At 39.1% G+C, this 21,816-nt stretch overlaps 1 protein-coding gene across 5 annotated transcripts in view; it reads left to right on the top strand.

The window, feature by feature from the left end:
- Nucleotides 1-21,816, top strand: part of ST6GALNAC3 (ST6 N-acetylgalactosaminide alpha-2,6-sialyltransferase 3) — a 238,283-nt gene that overhangs the window by 34,033 nt on the left and 182,434 nt on the right. The window lies entirely within an intron of this gene.

Raw genomic sequence — 21,816 nt, 5'->3', positions numbered from 1 at the left:
TTTAATTAAAGATAAATGAAGGAATGTTTGATACATATACCCTTATTACAGCTAAGTAAAGTGAACAGGAGTGATGTATTCCAGCTGTTTCTGCTGAAATCCTTTCTTGAGCAACAACCTTTTCTTGTTGCTCAAGGGCTGTAGTGTAGGCACAGAAAATGTTGAGTTGTGCCCAACCAAAGTGTGTATGGTTAGACTGCTACTTGAATTTCACACCATTATTTTTATTGGAATGTTAGAGCATACAATGTAGTTCATGGGCAGTATCTGCTAGATACACAAAAACCTAATCTTACAGGATTCAGAGGAGGTAAGGAAAATTGTTTTGCTTTGTTCTCATTACCTTATGTTTTTGTGAAGATAATGATGCTAATGTATTGTCAAACTATTCACAAGCTCCCTACTCCCCGGCCCGTTTTGCCACTTACTTGCCATAGCTTAAAATCAACTGCCTGCTAAAAGACTTGCTGGTAAGTGTTATTCAAGAATGCTTGTAGGGAACAAAGGTCAATCCACTGGTGCCAATACAGTGAATCCATTCTAACATTATGGTCACAGATCTTTACTTTAGTGTGACTTTGGTCTTCCTGCTAGCTGTGCTTGCTTGTCATCCAGGGAGATTCAAATGAGCTTATGTCTTAACACCCTGCCATGATCTTCACCTTGAATCTAAAAGCTGAAATAACTAAAAACAGTTGGGGTTTTCAGCCGAACTGTGTGTACATGGTGGCTGTCACAAGCTTCGGATCTAGAAGACAGACTTCACCTAACAGTTTTATGATACTCTGACTCCTGAACTAAACTAGAGTTTTGTTCTGGTACAAAGATAGAAACAAAACATAGTTTACTGTAAGCATGCCACAGAGCAGATTTTGTATTACTAGGAATGTTATTGTAGGTCTGCGATCATTGGCAAATGTGCATAACTTTAAATAAATAGCTGCTTGCAAGACTGGATTGGAGTGTGTGTGTTTTTGTATGCGCATCCATGTTCAGGTGGACAGAGGATAAAGGCAAATATGACTGCTGATTTTGTATCTCATGTCCTCTGTCTTTCTGGATGTAGTTTCTGGCTTTCAAGACTTCTTCCAGCTCCAAAATTTTCTTTCTTATACACTGTAAGATATGGATATAGTATTTCTAGTATATTGTGGGTTAGTTTGAGACAGACTGGAGGACATTAGTGGATTGTGCGTGACTAGAGTAGTTTCATTTTCAGTTATTCAGACCTCCATATCCAATAGTAACAAAACATTGTGATGTTTCCAACTGAAATATATGTATTTCAGTTTAAGGAATCTGTAAATAAACAATCCTTTCTGTTAGCGTGTAGCTTTGGTTGATGTTACCAACCTTCGAAGATCAGAATTTTTCAGGTCAGGTTTAATGCAAAAATGTCTGTTGGACTCTCTCTTCCAGACCTATAATCGGAGATTTTCATACTGGTTTTTCTCTCTCAAAAATCTTTTAATAGCTGCTTTTAATAAAGAATATAAACTAAGGCCAACTGTAACAACTCTGCATTTAATATACATCTGGATTGAACAATTACTGTTGTCTTTCAACAACCCCTCTGGTATTTGAAGGGAAAATAACTTAATAGAAGTCTGCCAAAATAATAAGCAGAGACTGAAAATAAGCCAGAATAATGTTCTGTCTTAAATCCAGTTTGTTTCTTGCTTGGTTTCATCTAAGCAAAACAACAGTGTGGCGTAATTTGCCAAGTGGTTGTATCAAGTGTATGTCTGCCTTGGCTATCTCAAAGGGGTCTTCCTGAATTATCTGCTGACTTCTCAGCCATCTAGTTAAATTTGGTATCTAAGAAAACAGGATGCTGCAGGTATTTTATCTGTTTTTCTAATGAAACGTATTTTTTTCATAGTAAATAGCTCAACAAGAATAAAGTTCTGAGCAGTTGCAAGAATTTGAATTTTTAGTTTCTTCTGTTAATTTGAATTTTTCTTGTTTAGGCTTTTGCATATTTCTATGAAACTTGTACGAGGTCAGCTCTGACTGTACTCAAATGGGATTAATTAGCCTGCTCTCTGTGAGGCTTGACCTGTAACTGCTGAAGAAAGGATCTCATTTCTTGCAGAAAAAGCAATGTTTTTTACAGGAGTGTTGTAACAGAACAGTCGTTTTGTTTTTGTTTCTTAATAAATATATTGTTATTCTGATTACTCTTACTCAAGAATTGCTGAGGCATTAGAATTGTCTTTTCCTGTAGCCACGGCTTTCCAGAACAAATATATGGATTGTATTAGTTTCAGTGGTGAGCCTGAAACTGTTCTGGTCCTGCTGTAGGGGACTGGTTTTGCTTTAACCATTTTACTAGCTGTACTGGAGTCTGAAGCCATTTTATGCTGTTGTGTTAGAAGTAAGCTGTGTTCTCCAGAAGACAGTTAAAAACTTTATTGAAATGGAAGGAAAAAAAGAGTGGTAGTGGGACAGAAGAGAACAGGGGAGGTATTCTAAGTAGTCACACATCACCCTGCAGAGGTGTTACAGTCTTGGGTGCTTCAGTAAACCAGAACACATTTTCCATATTATAAATGGTGCGGCACAAAATTCCTTAAAAATGTAGAAAAACTTGAGTTGCTTTACATATTTTATCTGCATACCTACCAATAATCAAATTCCTGGATGAAGTAGTACAACTTCATTAGTATCAGCAAGGGTTCACTGGAGTAAGAAAGAACAGAATCAAATCCCACAGAGCTCCTGTCATGTAAAGTAACAAGCTAATGCTTTGCAAGGTGTTTCAAAGAAAAAATGCATAGCGTAATTGAAATCAGATGTAGTGACAAAGCTATATCCCCAGGCCAAAGTGAGCAGTGGACAGTAGAATTCATGAATGTTCATGAAAAGAAGCAGGGATCTTGACCTTCTAACTGTAATGTAAGTGTCCTGTTTAAAGGAACTGCACCAGCTGCCTTTCTCATACAGAGTCCAAAACTCCGTGCTCACTGCTAGGGCAGAAATACATGGTGTAAACAAGAAAGTAAGCTCTGAAAATTCTGTGATTCTGGAAGTCTTAGTGTTAGCTCAAAAATTCAAAGACATGTAATAACCAGCCCCTTTAGAGGATGTTTTAGAGGATCCTTCCAGGACCAAAGAAAGCAGGGAGCAAGTCCCCAGGGGCATGTTGCTCATGTATTGTTTCTGTGTTTCTCCTCTTCTATTCTGGTAGATACCAAATGCTTGTCCTCTAATGGTTTTCTGTCTTAACTCCAGATAGCCTATACACTATTAATATGTTCACCATAATCTATGAAGTAGTTACTGCATAGAAGATTAGTGCTATTTCAACAGCTGTGAAAATGTGTTCTGAGGGCTGTATAACTTGGAATAAATGTTTCACTAAACTTGTTATGAATGATGTATTTAACTACTAGAGCAAGTCAATAATATTTAGAATTAAATTTAGTGTTCTTTTTATTATTAAAGTTTGCTTGCTTCCATGGTGAATAGTTCAGTAAGCATGTGGTACTATAGAAATATGATGTGGTCTGAGTGCTTTATTAAATAGCTAGTCAATAACTGCATTTACCAAATGAACTTAATTTATTGCATTTATCTTTTTCTAAGGAGTTCACAGTTCATTACAAATGATTTATTGAACACACGTAAACCAGTTTAGTAAGCTATGTTTTGTCTTGAGTGAATGCATTGCTTGTAGTATTGCTAGCGTTTTATAAATTTTAAGCAGTGTTTATAAGTTTCTGAAACATCTGAAAATGGTTATGTATGTGTAGTTAGAAGTCATCATAGATGATTTTTAAAACATTAGATACCATCTGTAGCATATGGTGCTTCACACTTATTGGTAAAAGTAGTATGTGGGGATTTGTCCCATATCCTATGGTATTGTTTTCTTAAGCAGCAGCAGTGAATGCAACACTGCATGAGGAAGGGACACCTGTAAAGCCTACTTCAAAGGAGCCATCCACCTAGGAAGTCCTGACTTACGTTCTGTCCTAAGAGATGAATCATAGCATGGGGTGCTTGACTTACGGGATTTGGAGGTGGGTTGTTACCTCTCTCTGAGGATTGTTTCCTTTTTCATTTTTGTGAAGTTTGACTGTCAGCAAAGAAAAGTCTCTCTGCTTTAGTGGCTGGAGTGATCTGTAGTTAGAAAAAGAATAAGTAGGGCATATGCCTACATTAAAGCTGACTTTCATGGTTGTTGCAAATGTTTTTAGTATCTGCTCTGTGAATAACAGAGCTATTTTGTTTGGTAGAGTTTCAGTGGTGAAGAGAATGGGAACCTTTATCAGTGAAACTACCTCTAGACACTCAAACGTAGGGGGGAAAATGGGACTGGGAGCTGCCTGGGGACTGTTTTGAGCCAAAGTCCTTACTCATTTCTAGCACTCATGCTTTTTCACTTCCTTTTCCAACACTGTCATGAGCTCACATTCAATTTTTACTTTTCTTGGCCACCCCTCAAACTATTTTGCTCTTCAGCCAGTTGTTCTCAGTACCGTGCCAGCGTGCCCTTATCTCACTGTGGGTACTTAAATGGCTCTGATAAAGCTCCGTGAATAGGAATTTGTATGTGGGGCTGGCATCTCCAATAGAGCTTTTATGCATACCGTGGATGCAAAAACCATTTTTGTGGATGTCATAAAACCCAATGACAGGCTTTGACTGATTCAAAGATAAGGGATTGCAGAGCTGAGAACGCTTTTTTAAGAAGCCTCTAAAAAAGTGGGATATCTTTACCGTTTTGATTGTTTTTCTGCAAAATGGTGGTATATCATAAATATTAGTGTCAAAGTTTAGCTGAAAGTACCTTCAGAATGTGCAAGTGCATGTGTATTTGATTTTTAATCAAAGAATGATGAAAAATTCCTTCACGCTTGAAGTATGGAAACAAAAAATGATGTCAAAATATCTTCTCCAAGACTATATCTGGGGAGAGCACACAAAACAAGAAGTGTAACATTTTTTTTTTAAAACTGCATTGAGAGAGGAGGGAGCCAGCAGGCAGTGATGGTTTTGGCAGCATCGTGTCATCGTGTTACTGAGAGAGCATGGAAGAGGTTGCTCCTCCTTTGCAGTCAGATAAAAGTGAAGATGAATGGAATAGAAGAGTTCAGCGTGAAGGCACTCTTTGAAGATCATGAAGTCCAACTGCCTGACCGCTTCAGGGCTAACCAAAAATTAAGCGTGTTAATGAGGGTACTATCCAAATGCCTCGATCGCTGACAGGCATGGGGCATCAACCACCTCACCAGGAAGTCTGTTCTGGTGTTTGACCACCCTCAGAGTATAGAAATTTTTCCTAACGTTCAGTCTGAACCTCCCCTGGTGTAGCTTTGTGCTGTTCCCGCCTGTTCTATGCTTGCCTTGGCAGTTTATGCTAGAACATGAAGTCCAGCTGGGCAGCAAGAGTCCATTTCTGAACAGTATTTGGTGTTCAAAAAGCAGTTTAAAATCCATAGGTTTAAGTTGAATAGTGAGGTATTTGAGACTTTTTGCCTTCATCCTACGGTTTCTAAAAAAAAAGACTCAGAACTGTGTCAACTAAACGCTGTGTGTTCGTAGGAGCTTCTTCAGGAGCTTTTGCTTTCCTTTTTATTTTCTTCTGTTTTGCATTTCCCACTGCCCAGTTAGGCTATTGCTCTACAACACTGAGTTTTTTGCAGCCTTTGTTAAACTAATGATCTGGGCTGTGAAGCCCTGAAATCTAGGCACAGAAAACAAAAGGCTTGGGACTTGATTTTTTTTTTTTTCCCCTCTAAGTTAATGAGTTAACACAAGCATGAAGGAGGAATACGTTACCTTGCGCACACCTCTGGATTGTGGTTTAGCTGCACTACAGCATGGCCTGCTCTCTTTGCAGCTTTTTAAGAACATGGGAAATTATTTGACCTGTTGCTGTCTTTATTAGTCATAATTTGAATTAATCTGTGACATCCTGTTCCACTCCTGGTACACTAAACAAATTGTACAGGCTTAAAGAGAATCTGATACCAAGTTTGGTTCTGTATATATATAAAGCTGGATTCTTCTGTCCTGAATCCTTTTCTCATGTCCCCCTCCCCACAACCTGGAGGCTGTGTGAGGTGACCTGGGTGCGTTCAGAGCCTTTAGGAACCCTTCCTAGATTCCAGCGTTTCAATTAGCAACTGAATAGCTCAGTAATTTGGCTTGTTAAGGTCCCAAATTAATTCTGCCTCTTCTCCTCCTAGCTATTTTCTACTGCTGTTAGCAAAATCTGCTTTCTCCCTGATTCAGCAAATGGATATGCAAAACACTGAAATAATTTTCTTTTTGGACAGTGACAAGACAAATACTGTGAAACATCCATTGGCCATGACAAGTATGGGCTTGAGCCAGAGCTCACAAAAATCAATGGAAAGAATCTCATTGACTGGACTGGATCTTAACTCAATCCTCCTGCTAGCAGAAAAGGGAATGAAATCAATGGGATAAGAAGTCATGCATGTCTGATATTGCATGAAAAAATATTTCTGCCTAATATATTAGGATATTTGTCAGTTTGTGTTATCAGCAGTGTCAATGCTACTGTGTGCGCACTATTCTTTCCAATATGTTGATGTGATTTGTGATGCTTTAGGTTAGACTTAGCCGTGTGCATTAGATTAATTTTTTTGCATCCATCTCAGGAGCCTCTGATCCTTGTTTTATACTCCTGCCTTGCTTTCTCCCTCTGTTTATGACTGTGGTATTGACAAATGTAACAATAAGATTCCCATTTGCTACAGACCTATCTTTCTTGAAACTGTTCTCATTTTCCATTTGATTTTTCAGCCACCTTGCTCTTTTCACGGGATCTGGTTTGTGTATAGGTCAGCACACTTCTCCAAAAAAAAAAAAGGCAACAAAAGCCCCCCGCCCAAGAATTAAAAAAAAAAAAAAAAAAAACCAGAAAAAAACACAAACATAAACCTGTCAATCTTGCTTTTTACACCACGTGGGAATTAACCAGATTGGTGATGACTTGAAGAAAAGGCACCTTGATTCCTGATGACAGATGTGGTGACATCCAGCATGTGGAAGCTCCTGGGTCCCATTCCATATAGCGTAATGGTAAAATCTACGCTTTCCCCATCTGTCCAGTTTCTGGTAGACTTGTGCGCATGTCATGACAGCTTCCATTCTGCTATGGAATGGCCCAGAAGAAGGCTGGCAGTGGCATTGGTCTTTTGGGGCTATGTAGGACATGTCTCATAGCAACTACAGTCTCTAGTTCCTTTTTTTTTTCCCTCATCCCAGTCATCTGTCAGCTGTTTTTGGCAGAGTGTCTTGGAGTCTTGATACCAGATAATGGATGGAAAGACTTGCAGGGACAGTGGGGGGAGCAGACTTATTTTTTTCCTTCTTTGTGAAACTGCTTCTGTCACTCATGCATCCATTGCTGTCAGTAGAACTGGAGTCCAGGTCCTGAATCTTACAAATGAAGAATATTGACCAAAAAGGCTAATCGGTTCCAGTGTCTGCTCTATGGATGTGTTTTTTGTGGCTTGCTGCTATCCTCCCCCTGGGCGTCGGGTTAGAGGCATAAGGAGGTGCCTGACTTAGTGGCGATCCCGACCCAGCGTGAGCTGTTAATCAGCAGCTGAAGAGGAGCCACATCCAGATTGCTGCCAGATGTTTGTCTCTGCACAGATTTTCAAGCTGTGAAGCCGGGCCCCTGCCAGCACTGATAATGCTAGGCATAAAATATTGGAGATGGCATCATGTGGCCCAAAGGGTAACATTTCAAAAGCTTGTCAGGCTCAGGATTTAAAGAATTCTTGCAGGATTGCTAGGGCTAAGTCTCTTTTTTGAAAAGGGATTTAAGCATTTGGGCACACAACAAGAAATATACTTGGTGCCTGATTTCTGCTTCTTTGATATTAGTGAGAATTTAGGTCATAGGAGTGTTTGCATTATTTTATAAGGATCCCAAGGCTTCTGAGTTGCCTTTTAAGTATCTTACCTGATGTGGTGTTTATTTTGAATGAGATGGTTTAAACAGATACTCATAGATAAGACAGAACGTTTTACAGATGCTGTGTGGGGTGTTCTCTGCTGTGAGCCAGGAAAACATGAGCCCTCCCATTCCCACCTCTGTGCAGGTGCTTTAGGACTACCAGCACAGTATTAATCCTTTTCATTGTAAGCATTTCCAGTCCTGTGCTCCCTCAGCATGATGCTCTGATCCTAATGAGGACTTCTGAATATCATTGTAGTAATAAAGATGTAAATGATACTAATACAAACTGGAGACTGGCAGCGATAGGTGAGACCAAAGCCCACTTGGCAGAAGCAAAGGATCAGAGCAAGCATCGGATGATGCTCCCTTGTTGTCTTCCATCTCCCTGCAGAGGAGAGAGAGGTCTACGGTTACGTGTAGTGAAGCTCTTTGACCAAAAAGACTGGGGAGCTCGGAAATGTGTATTCAGCTGGTTTTTGATTGTGGAAGGCACTGCTGCAGCATTCAGTATGAGTAAATACAGCATTCAAGTGGATATAATCTCTAAATGTTATATGGATCTCTTAGGTTTAAAGAGGTCATTGTTCTTTGAAGCTGCAAATATGACTATTAAAGACTTGAAGTTTGTTGCTGTCTTAATAAAACATGTTTTCATTATCAAGTATTACACTGGGAGGCAGAAATTCCTCCATTTCATCCTGTATTCAGGTTGTTTTCCCATATGTGAGTCGGCGTGCTTGTATTCACTTTCCTTGACTTTTAAAAAATGAAAATACCATTTAAAGAATATTATTCTTTGTGAGAATCAATCAGCCAGCCTTTTGTAAACATGGAAAAGCATGCCTTAAGTAATCTTGTTCTTACTATTTTTTTGTTTGCTTTTAAATGTTAGTGTTTTTAACAATGCTGTGTGTTTAAACTATGCACATGCATGCCCGCATTCAGGAGACCTTTTAGTAAATAGACCACTGCGAAGCTGCTGAGTTGCACTTCAGTACTGCTGAGCACTTTAGAAGTTATTTCTCAAAGTTACCCCTCTGTTGAACTCTTTAACAAGGAGTGCCCACAACCTTGAAGCAGGTCTCTTAAAGTCCCTTTTTAGCTGGGAAGATGAAATTGTGATGTCTAACTGTTTAGATGCTTTAGTGCTGGACATAATAAATAGAGAAACATCAATATCTGTTGTCTGTTAGCAGTGGTTCATAGCCTCCTGTTGTCTAGAAAATATATTTATACTTTCTCATCCCTTAAAGTATGTCTTTGACCTCTTTCTAAGCATTCCAAAACTGTAAGGTTTATGGACAGCACATAGGCATTATTGGGTATATAAGGAAAATTAATCTGTTCTGCCATGAAATCAATCTTTGGTACTATACCCACTAGTTTTGGGTCACGTCTATGGCAGAAAAGGTAGGTTTATTGATGCGAAATACAGTCCAGAAACAAGGATGGTGTGAGTGTCTGTGAAATAATGCAGAAGGGCTCTGGTTAACTGACCAGGTCAGTCTGTATGTTTTTGAAGGTCCCTTGTCCATACCATGTGTTTTCTGTTCCATTTTCATTACCCTGTATAGCTGTGTATTTGCTATAAAGCAATGGCAAATTTAGCTTAATTAAAACAGCTGGAGATGAAAGAGGTATCTTCCATTCCCATCTCTGTGGATGGGGTCAAGTGATTTCACCTTTCTTGGTCTCAAAATTTCTATTTTCCGTCCTTGCTAGAGGACAATGCTGAGCTGAAGAAAACAACCAAAAACCAAATGAACAAATATGCCCCCAAAAACTTTGAGAGAATAGGGCAAGATTAGTGCAAAGTAATAACAACTCTCCATCTTGCTTGTGAGGAGGCTGAAGATCCTTTTCACGGGAGTACATGCAGACTGGGACGCTTCAAAAAAAAAAAAAAAAAAGAAAAGTATGAAACATATCAGAAACACATCAAAGTCTTTCCTATCACTTATGTCTCTAAACATTGCATTGCAAGGCATGACCTAGATTTCTCCTTTCTTCCCTACTCCAAAGGGTTTCTCAGCTGAAAATAAAATAAGGGTTCAAGAAAATCTGCCCTTTAACCTGCCTGTGTGATGCTCCTCACTTTTGGAGTGGCTTTGAAGGTGTCACAGGTCTGATGAGGAACAGTCAGCATGATTCTGCTTCATACTATAAAGAAACACAAGGAGCACAACAAGAGTGTGCCCCCAGCAAAAAAAAAACCAACCAAACAAACAAAAAAACCCACCCACAAACAGTGAAGTATAACTTCTAGGTTTGGAGTGGGGGGGATGCCCATATGGTGCTTAAGAATTGTTAAAGGGCTGTGGGTCATAATTGGGATTTTCAGTTTCCTCATTCACCTCCTAGGACAGGGAACTTGTAGGTGCTCAGAGCATGAACAGAACTTGAGGAGTGATGCTCTGCCCGCAGTCCCAGGGGAAGCCCTGATTCACGCAGCTGTGATCAGTGCAGGGCCTGTGCTGCCCATGGGGCAGATGGAGCCTCGTGTGTAGAGAAGCTGAGCAGAGCCTGCTCGGAGTGGCTCCGCAGAGCGGCCTGCAATCCGTTCCGTGACACAGCTGGAAGGCTTTACATTCCTGCTGCAGCAGGAAGGAAAATGAAGTAATGCATATGCCTTTCACTTACGGTAGTGCGTCTTAACCAGGAGTACTGTTAGACTTGCAAGTTATTTTGTAAGGCTTGGGGAGACCTGTCTGTCACAGTAACCCTTTTCTGTTCTACTAGTAGAAATCTAACACTTGAAAATATTGGGTTTAATTGTATTAATCTTGAGATGATGTCAAAGAAGGCCTTGGTGAAGCCTGTGGTCACTGCAAAAAATACTTTTGGTTCCAAGACGGCTGCATTTGTTTATTTTCTTCTGCAAAGCCACATTTTTGTTGTTTCAAGACAAACTCTCCAAAATAGTTTGCTATGCTTAGGATTTGGAAGGGGGGTTATTTTCCAGATAACTTGTTTTTCCACTTGACAGCTTTAATGTGACCTTTGTCCTAACCAGATCTGCAGCTTTTCCACAATTCCTTACAATTGAGTGTTTCATTCTTTGGAGCCCTCTGACTCCCATTCGGTTTTACTGACCTAGATTTTGCTGGGTGGGATTGATTGCTGGGATGATCTAAGCTGCTGTCTGCTAAAGCCTTAAATTCCCCGATTTGAATAAAGGGAAAATTATTATTTCTTAACTCCTTGTTTAAAGTGTTGTCAGGAGAGACAAATTCAGGTGACTTTTAACGTCAGTCTTCCTTTCTGGTGAAGTGATCCAGCTTGGATCTTGCTTAGAAAACAGGCAAATAGAAGTGTAAATTGAATTTGCTGAGGCAGCAGACCTACAAGAGATGTGACAGCTCGGTGCCTTGTGCTGCGAGAGACCTGAGGCCAGGGAAATTGTTCTTCAGGCGATTGGGATGTTAACGGGTGACAGTGGCGCTGCAGGGCTTTAAAAATGTTAGAGGAAAACGCAGTGGGTGCTGGTTGCAGCGTGCTGTCTGTCAATCCCCTAAGTCCCGGAGGAATGTTTTGGGGGATTTGGAGATGTTCCAGAAGTGCTGTGTGTTGGAAAGTGATTCCCCCGCCCTCCTTTTGCTACAGCGGGAGCTGTGAGGGGAATGCAAACTCTCAGCAGCTGAAGCTAACAGCAACAAGCCGCTGTCTGCAGGAAACCATTGCTTTTCTTGCTTTGGGGGGGGATGTTGGTGGGTTTTGTTTTGTTTCCTGGTGTTTGTCCTTTGTCTCAAGCTGTAAGCAAAAGCGGGAAGCCATTTTCTGAGGCATGTTAAAATATTGCTATGACTCTCAGGTGACTAAATACCTCTGCAAATAAATGTGAAAGTTCTGGGGATGTGATTTACTGGTTTGTAAATGGATTGAATTTCTGCCTTGTGGAAGAAAGCGACAATAAACTATAAATTCACTAATAAAAAGTGAAGTTTCACTGTTTCTGTTAAAAATAATTTACATATACTATTGTCTCTGTGTTCACATAAGGAACACTAAATATAAATATTACCATGGTCTGGAGAAGAAGCATGTGGTAGAGGAGGAAGGATGTGTGTGTGAAGGAAATGTATTTAAGTCCATTGCCTGATCCCAGCCCACTTGTGGCTGACACACAGTGCTGAGGAAGGACCTGGGTAGGGAGAAAAGATCGTTCATGGGTTAAGTTAAACATGTGCTCATTAGGAACCATTCCTTTGCAGGATGAGGGGAATGTATTAGTGCCTCGGCTTATGGTCAGCATTGCCAGCACTTAGAAAACTTCATTAAATCTTTGTCTTATGAAAGAAGGACTCTGTTGGAAAGGCAATGAGTAAGCCTGGTATATGGAGACAGTTGTAAAATGGATAACACTTTTTGTTATAAATAGTTCTTAATGCATCTTGGTATTTACATGTAGCTTTATTCTCTGGGCACCCCACTGGTGAAAGACATGCCAGTATAACAACATATTCTGGGGAAGCTCTGCATTATTTTCATTAGATCCAGTCTGTGTGGTAATTCTGTTTCTTGGTCTGGCTTCGCTATCGTTTCACAAACACAAATGCCAACAATCACGGAATTTGCATTTTCTTTTAGCCTTTTGTAACCCTTTGCCAGTGTTCCACAGCATGAGAGCACGTTTTCCTCTGCCAAGGAGAATTAAAGTTAAAACTACTGATTTTTGTATTTAATTTTTTGTCTAGTTTTGCAATTTTTTAAAATTATCTCCTGTAGAAGCCACTTTATGCAGACAGCAAAAATAAAGCCAATTGCCATTCAGGAGGACAGGCTAGCTTTCTAGTTTCTATGTCTTAAGGTTCCTATGCCTTAAAAATTCTATTTAAGACGCAAGGAATGATTGTCACAATGGACAGTAACGTTTCTCTTAACAGTAGATTCTCAATCACATCAAGGTTTTTTAGTTGTTTTGTCAACATACATGCAGAATTAATCACATGAAGACTTGCTATATCTGAGAAAAGACAAAAAGCCTTATTTTTTAAAATAAGTAAGTCTGCTGAAAAGATCCTAAGCTTACTTTGGGACCCCTTGACATGCGTCTATGTAGGGAAAGATGTTGTCAATGCCATGAAGTCTTTTCAATCAAACCTGGTCTCATGGTGCAATTTAGTCTGCTGTTAATAGCATCTGATGTAACAGCGTGGTGGCAGGTAAACTTTTGAATGACATCTGTTCCTAAGGATCCTGTGATTTTGAAGACTTAGACATTTGGATCCTAATTCTACTGTATTTTCAATTGTTTCTCCATTCATATGATAATCAGGCTGCTTAGTTGCTAATTATTATCACTGTTTAAAGAATGCAGAGAGCAAAAGCATGTGTATGGCCAGACGCTTTTAAAGATTTAAGTAGTAAGATGATAAAGCTAAAAATTCACAGCCCATCATGTGCTGCATAATGATTAGAAAGCAGCTAAGCCCTTCTTGTCAACCTTTTAGCTAAAAGAAGAAAAAGTCTGTGTTTGTAAGCAACATGCTAGCATTTTAACCAAGAGATGAATGTCAGCATTTCCATAAATCTCCAATTTAGAAAATTAAAATACTATAGGGACCATAAAGCACTGAAGCTGATGTCTACTTTCAGTTCTGTGCTGCTGTAGAAGACAGACTGTCAAGGACCTTCAGTTTAATTGCTAGGGGAAGGCAAGCACGCAATTAAAAGAATGAATAATGTGAGTGGTAAGGGTTTCATGTTCTACGTGGAGTCGACTTGTAAACTCCTTCCCTCTCCCATTCCTCTTTCATCTTTCTACCTTTGCTTTAGGTGTTTCCATCTGTCTCTCTCCCTGCCTGCTCTTACCCACTCTTCCTCAGCAGCTCCGAGTCTGCTCTACTGCAGGTAATTATGGCAGCTGGGACAGGCAACGTGTGCATCTTCCCTGGTAAATCTGGCTTCACTCGGGCTGCTTGCATTTGTGCCTTTTAATGAGCACCTGTCGATTTGAAATCTGTGGCCTTAGTCAATATGTTACCTCAGGATGAGTGTCTGTGATGCCTTTCAGTTTTCATCTTCCCCTGTGCCAAACGATGCTTTCCTACTGACACCGCAGCGTAAATAGGCCATTATTTTCTGGAACTTTCCCATTACAAACTGTCTGATTTGAAGATGGACAATGACAAGCGAGCCGACTCCTCTGCCTGCTCACCTCTGTTCTAGTTATATTTTTGCAGCTTTTTCCTATCAGCTTAAAAGTGTTGGTTCATACTTATTATTTTTGTTAGTCTGCTGTGTGCGAGTGTTTCAGCCTGGAGGAAGTATGATTCCCGCAGAGCTGAGCAAAGAAGCATTGGAGGAAACTGCATTTATGAGACAAGATAGGGAATAGATTATTCTGCCCCAATTTGACTTTGGCTTTCCCTGCTTGTGTGTCCATGAGAATAAAAATCCAGTGAAACAGGCTGGAAGAAAAAAATTAAATGTCAGAAACAAGCGAAGTTAAGAGGTGATAAGAAAGAATGTAATTATGTTGTTGCCGACTTCAAAACACGGTACGTGCCTCACCATCGCATAGAGTAGTAAGATCAGTTAGTTTTCACACAAGAGGGCGCTCTTGGAATTTTAAAAGATACTCGGCTCTGGTAGAGCTCTTTATTTTTTAAACATGCATGTATATTTTAATATGCCATTTTCAAAGCTCTCCTGATTTTCTAAGGCTCGGTCTGCTGCCTGGAGAAGTGCCCCTTTCCTTCTGTATTTACCTTCACAACGATTAGGACAGACACCTATTCGTGTTACACCTTCTACCCACTCAATCTGCTGGGTGGGAAAGGATGATTGGCAAGGAATCTGAGCAGCGCAACCAGGAAGATTTTGATAAGAGTTATGTAAATGGCAGGTGATCCCTTCTGTGTAAGATGTGGTATTTGCATGCTGTCAGTCAGTGGCGTGACCTAGTTGCAGGTTACTGACAAAGCAAATCCTCGTATTGGCAAAGTACTTATTACAATTTCAGTATCTGGAGAAAAGCATCTGCTTTTAGGGTAATGTAGAAAGGGGGAAAAACACAACTAAAAACCAGAATCTCTCCAGAAAATCGTAGAGCGTTGTTTTGTAAGGGATTTTTTATACAGAAAGCAGTGTCTTCAGTTGTGGTCACTATGTTGGGTACAGTCAAAACACAGCGTAGACGTGGCCGGTAGTTGAAGAACTTGCAATGCACTAATCGAGGATGGTGACAGCTGGGAAAGGTGGAAATGCCATTTCCTACTGAGTTCATCTCATCTGTCGTCACCTGGGTATGATGATTTTTGAATGCGCACTGGCCTGGTTACGATTCAGACTGGATGCCATAAAGCTCAGAGGCTGTGTAGGTCATTGGCACGGCCTGTTGATGCATTTCTTGCTACAGAAACTGGGTTTTATGTTGGTGAGAGAAGGCCCAGATTTCTGGGAAGATACATATATTAAATTTGGTTCTGGCTTTTTGGAGCTTATGGGATCAGGTTCTTCCACTGTCCTGAACTGCAACGCTTTTTTTCTGGAGTTTCTCATCTCCTACAGTTTGCAAAGGGAGAACACTTGCTATATGACATACAAACCAGATTAAACCATGTTAATGCATTTGTTTTGGCATGTAGTATTCTGGGCTCCTTGTGAGTGTTAGGCAGACAGTGATTTCTCCTAGTGCCTCCACGTGCAGCTTGGTGCCCTCTCTTTCAGAACAGCAAACCGTGGAGGGCAGCCCTCTCCCATATCCCCACTTTACCTTCTGACTGAGTTATTCTTCCTGTTGCAGAATTACCACATAAATAGCCATAAATAATCACATTACTAGTGCTATAGCTGCATAGTTCTGGTAAGTTTGAGGATATTTTTCAGTGTCTATAAAAACGAATGATTGCTTTTAGTAAGGTATTTAACATTCAACCTCTATTTTTCCCTGGTAATGAATTCTGTGGCCCAGCAAGCTAATGTGTTAAAGAGTATTTGCTGTTAATTCGCTTGCTTTGCTTCTTATCTTCTGTCTTTCAGAATCAGTGACTACTCTTCTTCTATTCACACACTTACGGGTCTGGAAAGGACTTTTCATTGCCTCTGTGATCCTTGCCCTAGGGCAAGGTCAGCTGTATTGGTCATCTTGGACAGGTGATTGTCTAACTAGTTTTGGACACCTTCAATAAGGCAGGCTTTGCAGGCTAAACTATCGCACTTCATTACTCTTAGAAAATGCTGCCCTTGTCAGTCTTGCTGAAACTTAATCCCTTTACTGCTTGTGCTGTCCACCTGGCATGAAGAACAGTAGCCTTTTATGTATTTGAAGCATATCACCTTGTCATCTCTCCTTTGAATTAATTGACGTATTTACCCTAGCCTTCCTCATATTTCTTTAAGATTTCTGATCCGATCATTCTGATTGTTGTCTGGATTCCCTATTTAATTCCCATTTTTTTTGATATGTGATGCTCAGAAGTGGGACTAATAGTTTAGCTGATACATTACAGTCTTGCAGTATAACAAAAGTATTTTGCAGCTGTTTCTTTATATAGATCCTATAAGATGTGTACTTTCCTTTAGAAGGCAAACAGAGGCATTTTTTTAATTCTAAAATAATCTTCAGATCTTTTCTAGACGTGTATTTCAGTTTTGCTTTCTTGCTCTTCATCAAACAACCTATCTGATGAATCCAGTCTTAGCTTTCCTCAAACTCCTCATTTTTTTCTGTGCTTCAGCCATAAAAATCCAATTCTATTTGTTCTAAAATTGGAATATCATAACTGACTTTACCATTTGTCACTTTAATAGCATCTTAACACTTCCAATATTTGTCACTTTGCACAATGTAAATTGATCTCTTTATTTGATCATTAATCCACCTTGAATGTAAAATCTAGTGTTGCGTGGCTTTTTTTTTTTTCCCGATTTGATGCCCAGGCAAGAACAACAGATGAGAAGCAGTCAAAATGTTAATGTAATTTTAATTTACTTTGAGTTCAGCCCTAGTGAGATCTATTTCTAGAGAATGACCTTCGTTTTGGTCCCTGCTAGGAAGAAATCTTTTGTAGGCAACTATAGGCCATAATATACCAGTGTTTTTTAAGCAGAATTCCCCACTGATATCTTCAGGGAGTTTCTCTTAAAATGTGACATCACAGCAGAGCTCACTCTAGTTACGTATACCAAATGAGAGGATGCAGTTCACTTACATTTTTGAGTCTGTTGTCTAAGCTCCAGTGGCCACTAGAGGGAACGAGAGATCCCACGCTGTTTCCATTTCAAAAGAAACATTTTTTTTCCTCATTAGTTTCAGATTCATCTCTAAGAAATAACTGCTAATCTATATTAGCTCATCTTTTTTATGATAATAACATTTAGCGTGTGCATAAATGTTTCAAAATCTCGGCTCCACTGTGTGTTTGCTAGCTCTTCAGCAGAAATCAGGTTGGTCCCACAAAAAACAACAACAATAAAAAACCTTACAGGAATTAAAAAAAAAAAAAAAGAAAAAAGAGGGGTGTCTGATTAGAGAGGTGCATTTTTTTTTTTTTTTCTCCCTCAGAGAACATCAGAGCTACTGGCAAAATATTGGATTAGTGTTGCAAACTGTCAGGGCCTTCATTTATAATACTGTCAGACTGTTTATGCCAGCCACTAATGACTACAGAAGAGTAGGCATTTTATGTTACTGAAAAATCTAAATTACATTCCAGACAGGTTGACACTGATGCTCCAAAGTGCAGGTTTGCAAGATGATAATTCCTAATCTCAATAGAAAAGAGGTGTCAAATTCAATTTTACTGAGGGACTGATTGTAATTTGCCTTTTAACTCTAGAATGCTACAGAAACAATCCCCTTGATTCAGCTCGTAGTGTTTTCTCTTCACTTTTTGTTCTGCCTGCACACAAGCAAGTGTACATAAGCTCATGTGTTCCTCTGAGTTACTAGTTACCCATTCTCTGTAAGCATGATTTAATCTTATTCAAGCTCAATATTTTATTACTTTTAGCTGTCGTTAATCCTGAAGATGCATCAGATGCATGGGGATATTTGAAATAAATCCATATTTCACGAAATGGAGGCTTCCCTTATAAAAAAAAAAATATGCGTAATCTAGGCTTGTAAAAGGGGTAACAGGACAGGAAACAAAAAATCCTCTTTGATTGACATAGGTCATAAGACTCGGTAAAGTCTCTGTTTGTTTGAAGAAAACTGGGGAAAAACTCAGTTTTGAAGACTGGAGTGACTTCAGATCCTACGTGTACTTCCCCAGAAGCCAACAGGCCCACTTGTGTGAATAGAAATTGAGATGGGCTGTTCATCAGTGGTTTGTTTGTCCTTCGTGTGTCCAGAATGATATTGTGCTAAGTGGTTTAGGATCTTAAAATAAATAAATAAATGAAAATCTAGTGTTACGTACTGCAACATCTGTTGAAGCTCATACAAATTCTGATCTCAAAGTGCTTCAAAGAACAAACATCGTGAGTGTCTAATACAGCCTACACAATAAATCTAAAAGCTTGTTTTAATGCCAGTTTTGATGGGGGAGGAGGAGTAAAATCGGGGGGAAGTCCCAACAAGAAATCTGAATAATGTGAGATTTGGGGGTGTTTTCATAGCAGCTAGTGTAATCATGGGAAGTGGTTAGCGTGCTGTTACAGCCTTTTCAGGATGAATAATGTTACACTTAATAAGAGGCTTAGGATGAATTTACTGATAAAAACAAGCTTTTATAAGGTCTTCAGTGTACACAGTGCTTACTGGCACTGGACCAAACAATCTAAAAGAAATATGTGCATGCCCCAAAATAAATAACTTTGAGCTGTCTTATGACTTTCAAAATACATACTAATTTAAGAAGAATAGATCTAGACATCTCTTGCCCTGAAATAACTCACCTAGCCTCAGTATTTGCACAGTGTATGTTTGGATCACTTCTGAATATTAGCATGATCCAAATTGTTACCCTGTGCAAACATTTACTAAGGCAGTGTGAGGTATATTCTGTAGTTTGACGGAACTTAAAATGCCAATTAAAAATGATGACTTATTTAATGTCAACAGGCCATACCCTGCAGTGCTTACTCAAGCAAAATTCTAATTGACTCCAGTGGGAGGTTTGCTGAAGTAGGAACAGCAGTGAGGAGAGGAAGAGGCATAAGGAGAGGCACGACCTCAAATATTACCCCAGGCATCATAAGGAGAAGCATTTTGTATTCCCTAGAACCGACGGGGAACCTGCCTCCCTTAGGGATGAGGATTGAGAGTGGGGATTTCTGCACATAACCAGAATCCCCTGCAATTGCAATTCCCTTTAGGAAATATTTTTGTTGAAAGCTGACTTTTCATCAAAACTATAGATTTAATGACAATGAAATAACTCATGAGCTTGTATTTGTTTTCCCAAATGGATATGAGATGATGAAATGGGGGGGAGGAAAGGAGATGAGGTAGCATTAAAATGTAGAGACAAGAAATCCAAGTGTTTAATTCAGACACATTTTACAAGAATCTTCTTCTCTTTCAAGTGTCTTCATTTAGAAAATTTCTTCCAATTTTATAAAAACAAAAACCCTTAAATATTTGATCAAGAACCAAGGTATTCAAAAGAAAAATGAAGTGGCAAATGAACAAAAACAACAACAAAGGTAATTTCCATCTCTATTAGGCTTTATTTAGGGGCCTTCTGGTTCTCATTGTCCTACTCCCACTAGCCAGAAAAAAATGTTCTTTTTCCTTGTGACCCAATAAGATATAAGAAACATCTTTTAAATGATTGTTCATCTCTATCCATTGTTCTTCTCTCTTCATTATTTGAATATTATTTTGTGCTTTTTGAACTCAAAGAAACTCTGTGCAAGTCTTTGGTTGTTACTACTAGAGACATATTCTCTAGACAGACAAGTTGGAAGGGTTCATCAGTGGCTTTATTCCTAAATGTTTTTGACAGTAACAAAAACCCTGGAGAGCAAACTGGATTGATTACTATTGACTGATAGGTTAGTCGGTTTGTTTTTTTGCAGGTAGCAAGTTACTCTGTATTCAGAGTGTAAGTAGAAATTACAGTGTTTTGGTTACCTTTATTTTTAAAGAACTGCTTTAATTTAGTAGACTTCTTGTATAATTTTTACTACTACTAAATATGAATTTGGCAGAAAAAAACACTACTGCAGGCTGATACACAATGACTGATGCGGTAAGGAGCTAAACCAAGGGAAATGCATCTGGACGTCTTGAAAGATAACAATTTCATATGTTTGACCTTCTCTTTGTAGATGTACATATATAAACTTTACATTTACATAAGTGGCTAACTAATTTGTAATGGGTTATATATGTCTTTAGTAACTTCTGTTCTACCTTCCCTACCTTGTTCTCATGCAACAGAAATGTTTTAAGAACAAAGCAAATGAAAGCTGCATTGTCCTTTTGTAGAACTTTGCCATTTATTGCCAGAGGTCCTGGCTCTTCTGCTAATGTACTACATCATTGTCAGCAAGTGATGTCTTGCTTGGTTTTATCATTTCTATGACTCTACCTTTTAAAAAAAAAAAATAAAAATCTCCTGGATTTTCCTGCTGCCTTTTGAATTTTCCTAGTTATTCTGAAGGATAATTAGGTAATCTACATATGGAACAACAAAAAAAATATTGTTTAAGTGCAGCTATTGTTTTGGTGGTAGAGGATTTAACCAGTGTGGAGATAGGCATGTCAAAGGAACAGGGCAGTTACAGATGTGTTCAGTGCAGGTTCCTCTCTATTCTTTCTGTTCTTCACATAGAGAATAGAAGTATTTCACTACCAAAGACTTTTCACTGGGTAACTTAAGAAAAGGAGGACTGGCAAGCTGCTCATTGCATAGAAGCTTGTAACTTGGTTTTAACTTGACCGCTGTGGTTCTGCTCTGTCATGAGTGCATGTCTTTAGCGTGGAGTTGTCAGGAGAGCTGACATTTATTTAGGTGCCTGGTAGTCAGGGAACATTTCATGTAACAGATGTGTTTTTGGAGATCAATTTTCTATTGGATTTTTGCATCCTGTATCTGAAAATTTAATTTATTCTATCAAGAACTGATTTAAATAAACTTTCAGACTAGGGCCAACTTTGATCTGTCAATGACTTAAAACCTAAACAGGTTTCTCTTTCTATCATATTTTTTCACAGATGTACGGTAGTTTCAAGTGCTTAAAAAAACCCACTGATTTAAATATTCTCTTACTCCTAATCTTTCTGTTGGTTCCCGTAATTCAGCAGTGCAAGGGAAATGATGAAAACTCTGCACTACTTTTCTCTCTTTTAAAGGTTGACTTCAGCACAAAGTCAGATTTTTTTTTTGCCTTTAGCCCTTAGTTGTAACTGACTTCCACTAGAGCGGTGTGTGGAGACTGTCTGAGCGAGTATTCAAAGACTTAATTGTGTGCATAGATGTCTGTAGGGCAACTTACTGCTGCAGTGCTTTTGCTGACATTTTTTTCCCTCTTAGTACTTTTGTGATCACAAAATCAAGGGTGTTCATAAGTGCGTTCTAGATGGTTCTGGGGGGTTAAAATATTTCCAGTTAAAACATATGCCCACTATAGCTCTATCCTATAGAAGGTCTTATGGCCATTCAGTCAGGAAATTCTATGTTTAAAAGCCCCTTGAAGGCTGTGACCCACTACTGAGCTGCTTGTTCAAGTGCAGAGGGCATTCTTGGTCTTCCAGGATACAGGTAAAGTATTAGCTCAACTAATAGCAAAGATGATTGGATAGTATTTTCTTAATTCCTTTTTTTTTGTTATGAAAATTTGCTTCTTGGTAACTATCTTGTGTGTGGACCCTGTAAAAGATACATATATATTAACAGAAATGCCTTTAAATGAATTTTGCTCTCCTGAAGTGCAGCCTGTTTCTAAGACCTATGCTATGTGAAAAGCATCTT

This window comes from Anser cygnoides, chromosome 8 (assembly GCF_040182565.1).
Source record: "Anser cygnoides isolate HZ-2024a breed goose chromosome 8, Taihu_goose_T2T_genome, whole genome shotgun sequence".
Lineage (NCBI taxonomy): Eukaryota > Metazoa > Chordata > Aves > Anseriformes > Anatidae > Anser > Anser cygnoides.
The sequence above is the reverse complement of the archived record's forward strand: the minus strand, read 5'-3'. Positions and strand labels throughout refer to the sequence as shown.